This window comes from Cetorhinus maximus, chromosome 19 (assembly GCF_964194155.1).
Source record: "Cetorhinus maximus chromosome 19, sCetMax3.hap1.1, whole genome shotgun sequence".
NCBI lineage: Eukaryota > Metazoa > Chordata > Chondrichthyes > Lamniformes > Cetorhinidae > Cetorhinus > Cetorhinus maximus.
The window spans coordinates 53,869,079-53,878,369 of record NC_135897.1 but is presented as its reverse complement, the minus strand read 5'-3'; positions in this window follow the sequence as shown (position 1 = coordinate 53,878,369).

Here is a 9,291-nt window from a genome sequence, read left to right as displayed (position 1 = left end):
TACATGACTCTGAAGGGGGGTTGACAGGGTATATATTGACAAATTGTTTCCCCTGGCTGGGGAATCCACAACACAGGGGCACAGTCTCAGGATAAAGGGTCAATCATTTAGGACTGAGGTGAGGAGAAATTTATTCACTCAGGGGTTTGTGAATCTGTGGAACTCTCTATCCCTGAGAGTTGTGGATGCTTCATTGTGGAGTATATTCAAAACTGAGATAGACAGATTTTTGATCTCACAGGAAATCAAGGGATATGGAGAGTGGGCGGGAAAGTGGGGTTGAGGCAGATCAGCCATGATCATATTAAATGGCGCAGCAGGTTCAAGGTGCCATGTAGTCGATTTCTACTCACATTAATTATGTTCCTGATGTCAGACAGAATTTCTGTGTTTCCTTTTATTGCCTGTGATCAGCATGTTTGTATGTAAGAGGTGAGTTTTTACTTACTTTCAGAGTGAGTGTCCTGATTAAATAGCTCCAGCAGCTTAAAAATAAAGAAGGTTATTTATTATCACAATTTGTTGCAATGTTTCATTCACTCATCTCACACACACGCTCACATACACAAGGATTAGATACAGATGAAGGTAATATTCTGTTAGAGCTTATAATTATCTATATCTGTTTTGTGGCAGGCTTGTAGTTTTTTAGATGAAGTTGATGATTTAGTTGAAGTGAAGGTCTTGTAAAGCGAAGGACTATCAACATACTGTAAGGTTTCTTGTAGTTGAATTTGTGGAAAGTCAGTTCTCAGCTGAACTTGAAGGCAGAACATGCTGGGAGAACCCTTCTCTTGGGGTTCCCTGTTTATGAGGTATTGCTGCTGTTTGCCATAGCTGCTCGATGACTTGCAGCTAATTCAATGGCTTCTGGTGGAACTCTATCTGCTTGCTTTAAAAACAGGCAACAAAAATCGATTCCTCAACATGTGACTTGTACAAGTTCAAAGTCCTTTTTTCCAACAAAAGGTAGTGTGAATGTTGATTCCAATCATCCTGTGTTGTTGTTTGACACCTTCAGAGTTTGAAATTGTTGGTGTCTTTGTGTTTAAATGATCCATTTAAATGATAATACCCTTTTGGATTAGTTTCAGGAAAGTGCATTGATTCAACACCAGTTTGGAATGTTTCTTTTGTTCCTCGTGAGGCAGGGGGGTGGTTTCAATCCACAAAATAAGTCAGGTAGCCCTTAAACGGCCATCTCTTGCAGCTTTTTGTGTTCAGTTTTATAATATAAATGTGTTGACTGAAAGTTCATAATATACTGGGCATGACATTAGGTTCTTGTGTTCAATCATTTACAAATTGATTTCAATACATTTCTATTTATCTGAGAGGCTTGCACCTTATGTGGAACAGTGGCAAGTGTCATCATGACCCTCAAGATATGTCCTCCCTTATATCATCCCTCAGAATATTTTCAAACAATTTACCAACAATAGATATAAGACTTTCAAGTTTACAGTTTGATAGTTCATCCTTTTCCACTTTTCTGAGAGCTACAATTGTTTTTTCCAAATCCTCTGAGATTTATTAGCCTGTGTCCAATAAACTTAGAAAAATCCATTCTCTTGCTACACATTTTGATTTAGATAAACAAGCTGCTCTTGGTAGCTGTAAATCAACAACAGAAACTTATCTATGTAACTGCTGGAATGCTTGTCTGTGACAAGAACACTTAAAGCAAGCTACCTTATCTACTAAATATGAATGATTCACTATTTATACATGCTATCCAGATAGACCTCAGAGATAAATTAACCCATCTATTGTAGATACCTAAAACCAATTATCATTGGCATTTCTTTCCTCACAATTTGACTATTAATTAAATTTGTATTTACTACAATATGTTCTGCTCCACAGAAAATTAAGAGAACCAGAACAAGTTACTTTAAACTGAAGAAATGTCTAAACAAAAAATAAAATTTAGGCCATATGACTCGAAGAACATTGATTATGAGTCCAATGCTGCCTTTCATTCCTGCAGATGACCGAGAACCAGTGTCACTGAAGATTACGCATGTCTAAGGAACTGGTCAGTCACATCTGCCAGCTACTGCTGCATTTGGCGCCACGGGGACATGGAGGGCATTCACTGCCCGTGGCCGTGAAACTGACCGCGGTGCTCATTTTTTATGCCAGTGGCTCCTTTAAGTGCTCCATAGATGACCTCTGTGGGATCTCTTAAGCCTCCACCCACAAATCCATCCATGAGGTTACAGATGCCATCTTTGCGAGGGCACACAACTTTGTGCATTTTGCCCAGGGCCAGGAAAGCCAGGTTTCAAGAGTGGTTGGATTTTCCCAGATCTCAGGTTTCCCACAGGTGCAGGGTGTGATCGACTACATTCATGTGTCGCTCAGGTATCTGTCACAACACGCAGTCCACTACGTCAACCACAAATTTGCAGCTAATGTGCGACCACCACAACCACGTCTTGCTGGTCTGCACACGGTTTCCAGGGAGTGTCCACGACTCCTACATTCTCAGTCGGTCACAAATCCCTAACGTCTTTCAGGGTCCACAGAGGCTGCAGGGATGGCTCCTTGGGGACAAGGACTCCATGCAGAGGACGTGGCTGATGACACATGTGCAGTGGCCTCAAATTGCAGCACAGCGAAGGTATAACGAGGCTCATGCTGCAACTCGCAATTTGACGGCCCAAACCATCGAGATGATGAAAATGAGGTTCCAGTGCCTGTCCCGGTCTGGTGGAGCCGTGCAATATAATTCAGGCATTGTCGTTGCCTGCTGCACCCTTTACAACCTGGCGCTGCAACGGGGTGAGGAGCTGGCTGAGGAGGAGATGAAGGAGCTGATCATCTCCTCCGATGAGGAGGACGTCGACGGGGTGAGGCTGAGGAGGTCCTCGAAGGCAATGATGATGGCAATGAAGCCCTCGCACTGGCCACTCGAGGCAGGCGTGCTCAGGAGGCCCTCATAGCTGCTAGGTTTGTGGAGGATGATGATGACATGCAGTGAGGTGTCCCCATAGATTCTCATATTGCATCTGTGAATGCTTGACTCCAGTCTGGCTTATGACCGCGCACATAACCTCTGTGATAATGCTTCCGCCATGGAAATACAGTGGAGGCCCTAATAGCTGCTCGATTGCAGGAGGATGATGATGACATGCAGTGAGGACACTCATGAGGACATAGTTCTTAACATAGCCTCTGAGAATGTCTGACTCCTGTCTGGCCGAGGGCAGATCACTTGCGCACTGTGATCAGGGTCATATCATAGAGACGCAGCCTTGATCCTTTGTCAGCCATCAATACCTGAGGACTCAGGAACTGGAGCACAGCATCAGAGGTCGCAGGTGCTGATGGGAGCCAGCTCCACCTTAAAGGTGCTGAGAGCACACAAAGAGAATGATGAGACTCTGTGGTACCTGCCCACGACATTCTGGCAGCAATGACAAACACCATCGAGGTGCAGGCATCAGTAATGTGCCCAGGGAGTGTGAGGCTGGACCATCACTTTGGCACAAAGCACAGGGAAGAGGGCCTGGATTGAGACACCTGCCTTTATCTTGTGCAGGAAACAACGTTTCACATCTGAGTGATACAAACACTGCTCCTCAGAACAAGGAGCCACAGTCAGGGAGACATGCTTGGTAGTTTAGCTACAATAGTGAACATTACGTACAAGTGATTAACACCCGTGCCCAGGCTATGCAGCTACATCTTCTTAACCTTCCTAACCCTGCCACTACATCTTGGTGCCCCCCGGACAACACAATGGAGGTGGAGGCAGCCTGCTGACTGCTACGCCCTGTCTGTGATGACCTTGGTGGGCGTCTTCTGAAGGGCCAAGACCTGGGGGCCCTGACCTGTTTTCGGAGTCCCGCTGTGTGGCAGTGGCACACCCCCTCGGCCTGTGGAGCTGGAGCTGCTGGGGTCATAGGAAGAGGGGATTCGGATGGGTCGGAATCTCCTGGAGTCACCTGGATGGATGGCCCCAGGGTGTGCATCTGCTGATCCTCTCCCTATGAGTGCCAGAGGGCCCCTGGCTGAATCTTTGAGGAGAAGGGATAACTGGACTGAGAATGCACTGCCCCGCATCCCTCTCGTGTAGACACTGTTGAAGGCCAACTGTGTCATCAGCGATGGAGTTCGGCCTGTGCAGTAGTGCAGGAGCGACATCCTGGACCAAGGTCTCCATGGCGGCTGCTATCCTACCAGTGTTGACCTCGGTGCATTGGCATTCCGGCACTATCACCTCAGCTTGAAGGTGGACGGACTCCTCCATCATGCCTTGCAATCTGAGGAGTGCAGCGGACATCCATTCCTGATGTTCCCGAGTTTGCCTTTGCAACTCCAGCAACTGATGTATGACAAAGTCCAGAGGCTCCTCATCTGACTCAGACTCAGCAAATTTCTAGCCTCCAGCAGTCTTTCGAGTGACAGAAACCTGGGAAGTCCCTGCTGTCACCTGCTGTGGATCAGAGGGTGCAATGTGCTCACCAAATTGTGATCCCGAAGCTACTCTGAAACTAGGTCCTGCTGAGATGTGTGTCTCTGTGCTGGTGGAGGGTGTGGGTGAGCGCAATGACGGGTCTTCACATTCCTCTTCAGAAGTTCCTTCAGGGCATGTTTAGAAGCCCTGGATCGTGGACTCCATTAGCTGTTTCCCAGATGTGCCTGCGAAAGCAACGAGGGATAATTAATGCATGAATACATCACTCACACCCTGATTATCTGATAGGTGTTGCACTGCTGTATCCTCACTTGGTAGAGCACCGCTGACCTCACCGTCAGCCCAGGACCGGTCCAGATCCTCGCCGGCCAGCTTGATGGTTCTGTTTTCAAAGTTTGTGAAGACCTTGATTTCAGGCATTCCTCCTTCAGCCTGCGAGCTCTCTCTTTTGTCGTGTCAGCTTGTCCTGCATGAATAGGGATGGAGAGAGCGTAAGCAGGATGCCTACCAGGCCAGATGATAAGTATGACTGGCATGTGTGGGTGGTGAGTGGTCCCATGGACGGGATGAAGACATTGAAGGTGTGTATGTGAGAGAGTGAATGGTGATGTCCCTTGAACTAGCAGTGAGTGAGGTCCCTGTGGATGTGTGATGGGTTTACAAGTGTGTGAGTTGAGCGTGATGAGAAGAGTGACTTACCCTGGTGGAATGGAGGAGATCATTCATCCTCTTTCGCCACTAGGTGGCTGTCCTCTTTTGCATGGTATTGGCGCTGACCACCGCTGCCACCGCTTCCCAAGCCAGATTGGTGATTTTGCTGCCCATCCTTTGGCCAGGGTAGGGGTAGAGGACATCACAGCGAGCCTCCACTGCATCCTAAAAGCGGTCAAGGGACGCATCATTAAACCTGAGGGCTGCAGTCTTCTTGTCTTTCAGAGCCATTTCTTCTTTGCAGCAGCCGTGGACTGGAAGCTCTGAGAGGTGTGTATGTGGCTGCACTTTAAATATGACACCCGGCATGATGAAGCGGCAAGATGGTGGCCCATCATCGATACAGCGTGTTTCCTGGGAATGCATAATTAATGTGATGGGATTGGGATGATATGGCATGAGAAGACGCCATTGTGGCCAGCCGGTAAAACATCGTTTCTCCAACCTGCTATTGCATTTAGTGCAAATATGGGATGATTCAGCCCACTATCTGTTCCACTTAATACCTTAAAAACGTCAATCAAACCATCCCTTTACTTATTAAATTCCAGAGAATACAACTCTAGTTTTAATCTGTCCTGGTAATTTAGCCCTTGAAGTCCAGATACCATTCTCGTAAATCTAGACAGGACTCCCTCCAAGGTCAATGTAACCTTGCTAAGATGTGGTGCCCTGAACTGCTGACAATACTCCAGGTGTGGTCAAACAGGGCTTTGTATAAATGAAGCATGACTTCTACCCGACCCCTGACTCCACACTTGTATTCTAATTCTCTAGATATAAAGGCCACCATCCTATTTGCGTTTTTGATTATTTTCTGTACCTGTTCATGACAAGATTAGCTTCCAATTGGGCAGGGAACACTAAACAAGGAGCCAAAGATGAGGTAAGACTGAGCCTCGACCCATGGGTGAAGCTCTTTTTGGGGCAGTTCTGATGGTGGTGGGGTTTTGAGGGGAACTGAGGACATTGGGAAAAAGCATTCCTGCTCCTCTTAGCTTACAAGGATTGCTCCCCGAGGCTGCCCTTACCTTGCTGCAGCTGCTGGGTGTTCCGAGACAGGGGAAATTGGCCAGTCACAATTAAACTTGCAAATTAGGTTAAATCCAAGGTCAGTATATTTAAAATACTAACCTGCCCTCCTGTCCCACCTGAGTAAAAGCTGGAAATCAGCAAAGGGGTGGGGATGTGGGGACATACTTTTGGGATCTAGTCCTCGATGCAATAGGACTGCATGCTGATTTGGGAGCTGGGATGGATCTGATTTGCCCTTGGTTACACCTCACCTTTGCACCTTTGTGTGTAATGACTTCACAGGGCTTTGATTCTTAACAAATCTTTGTCACTTTGGCTGGTTGCCATGTACTTTCTGTGAGATCCTGAATGTAAACTTGCTGTTCCAACTCTGAACTTGGCAATTCTATACCCGCATTTTTATCATTCACATCGGTCATTTTCTCTTGCAGTTTTAAAAGTTTCTCTCTCGTTTCTGAGAGAGTAGAATGGGTAAGAGTAGATTGGTATGCACTGGTCTGCCAAACATGAGATCTACTGGTGATGTAATAGTTGCACTTAAAGGTGTCACTCTCAGATGTAACATTGCAATATGTAGATCTTGCTTGGTCTGCCTACATTTGAGAATTAGGGATTTCACTGTGAGAGTCATTCATTCAGCTAGGCCAGTAGATCTAGGGTAATGAGGAGGAGAAGAAGTAGTGTGAGAGATATTCCACTTCTGACATATATCCTGAAATGGCTTACCAATAAATTGTGAACCATTATCCATTATGATATCTTTAAGTACACCAAATAAACGGAAGTTAGCACTTAGAGTTTGCGTGACAGTTGTCTTGATGTGTTGTGCAATTGTCGAATAATGGGGTACTTGGTAAAGTAGTCAATGATGAAGTAGTACCATGGACATGAAAGAGGTCAGATGCAATTTTGGACCAAGGATGGGTAGGAACCTCATATGGAATCATTGGTTCTTTGTGCTAACTTGGCATATGCTCTTGGCATGCCTCGCATTTCTTGACAATGACTTCAATGTCATTGTTCATACCCAGCTAATGGTCTATCTGTTGCTCTTGCAAGTCTTCTCATCCAGTCTATGCCCGTGTGTGAGTGATGAAGCTGTTGAAGAATATCAGGTTGCAAAGATACTGGCATGATGATCTGTCTGCCTTTAAAAATCACTCCATGGGAGAAGCCTAGCTCATCCCGGTAAGGCCAAAATGGTCTCACATGTTTGTGGACATGCTGAATTGAAACAGGCCATCTTTCAATGATGGTTTTCCACAGTTTCTGTACTGTGGAATCTTTCGCAGTTTCTTCTTCGAGCTGCTGGCATTTGCGCAAAATATACCAAATCAATGGATGGGCTTGCATTCTCCTGCCAGCGTAATGTTGCAGATCCCTTGAAACTGCCAATTTTGTTGAAACATTCTGGATATTTCAATGTTAGTTCATGAACTGAAGTAATAGGAGAAGTTTCTGAAGTTGATCTGCCATGTGAGGTCTGACTGATTCCATGGATTGTCACTAGTACGAGGTCGCGGCATGCCGGTAGACCTGTGATTGCTGGCCTTTAGTCTCCAGGATGTACAACATCTGTGACACCTAGGAGGATTGATTGCACTTGCACTCCACAAAGACTGCAATGGTTCAAGAAGGCAGCTCATCACCACCTTCTCAAGGGCAATTAGGGATGGGCAACCAATGCTGGCCTAGCCAGTAATGTCCACATTCCATAAATGAATATATAAAAACAAAATTCCAGGACTATGGACCATACGAACATACGAATTAGGAGAACGAGTAGGCCACTTGGCCCCTTGAGCCTGCTCCGCCATTCAATAAGATAATAGCTGATCTGAATGTAACCTCAACCCCACATTCCTGTCTACCCCTGATAACCTTTCATCCCCTTGTTAATCAAGAATCTATCTAGCTCTGCCTTAAAAATATTCAACGACTCTGCTTCCATCACCTTTTGCAGAAGAGAGTTCCAAAAACTCACAACCCTCTGAGAGAAAAAAATTTCTCTTTATCTCTGCCTTAAATTAGCGGCCCCTTATTTTTAAACAGTGAACCCCTATTTTAGATTCTCCCACAAGAGGAAACATCCTCTCCACATCCACCCTGTCAAGAACCCTCAGGATCTTAAAGGTTTCAATTAAGTCGCCTCTTATTCTTCTAAATTCCACTGGATACAATCCTAACATGTCCAACCTTGCCTCATAAAACAATCTGCCCATAATTTGGGAATTTAGCAAACACCTCGGATGGTGTGATGGTGCTTATATTTTCCACGAGATTAATAGTGTGAAATATGTGTTCACTGTTCCTTATCTCGTCATGCACATCACCATCATATTCTGATTTGGCAATTACCTCATTATGTATTTCTAACGGGATACCGGATGGTCATTCTTATTGCTTGAAGGTACCTGTTGTGTACGGTCTGTTTGGATCAGTGCACGGCTCTTTGTAGCTGCATCAGCCATTGCTGTAGTGCACTGCTGCTGCTAATGGCCCATTCTGCCTTGTGCCTTGCAGAATTGATTAACAGCTGAGCATTTCCTTGGTGCATGCAGAAGGCCACACCTCCCACATGGCTTGCTAGGTTTGGGTGTTTTAGTGAGTGCCTCAACAATTGGAGTTATCCTTTGGGTCTGTAAGCTTCGTCGACCTATGAGGATTGTTTCATACTTAAGTCCACCCTTGAGTAGTTCTTCAAAGCTACACATTTTGGGCTTGTCTAGCAGATCTTTCTACAACATTTCCACTGGAGGGATGCGATCACCAACTTAACAATTCTGTCTGCTAGTTCTGCATTTGAAAAGCTTGTACCCTTTTCTCTGCATCTGCTAACAAAGTGGTTTATGGATTCTGCAGGCAATTGTGTAAATGTTATGAACTCTAGTCGATGAATACGGAACTTTCACCTGACTCTGAACCGGTCTTCTAATTTAGTCCATATCTTTAGGTCTTCCGCTGTTAAATCTGACATGTTCAGCCTGTGTAGGCTTTCATTCCCAATTGTTAGGCGAATTTTTGTGGCTTGCTTGATTGGGTCTGACACACGTGAATGAAGAAACCATAGTTCTGTACACTGTTTAAACAATCTTAATTCTGATAGTAGGTCAGCTACA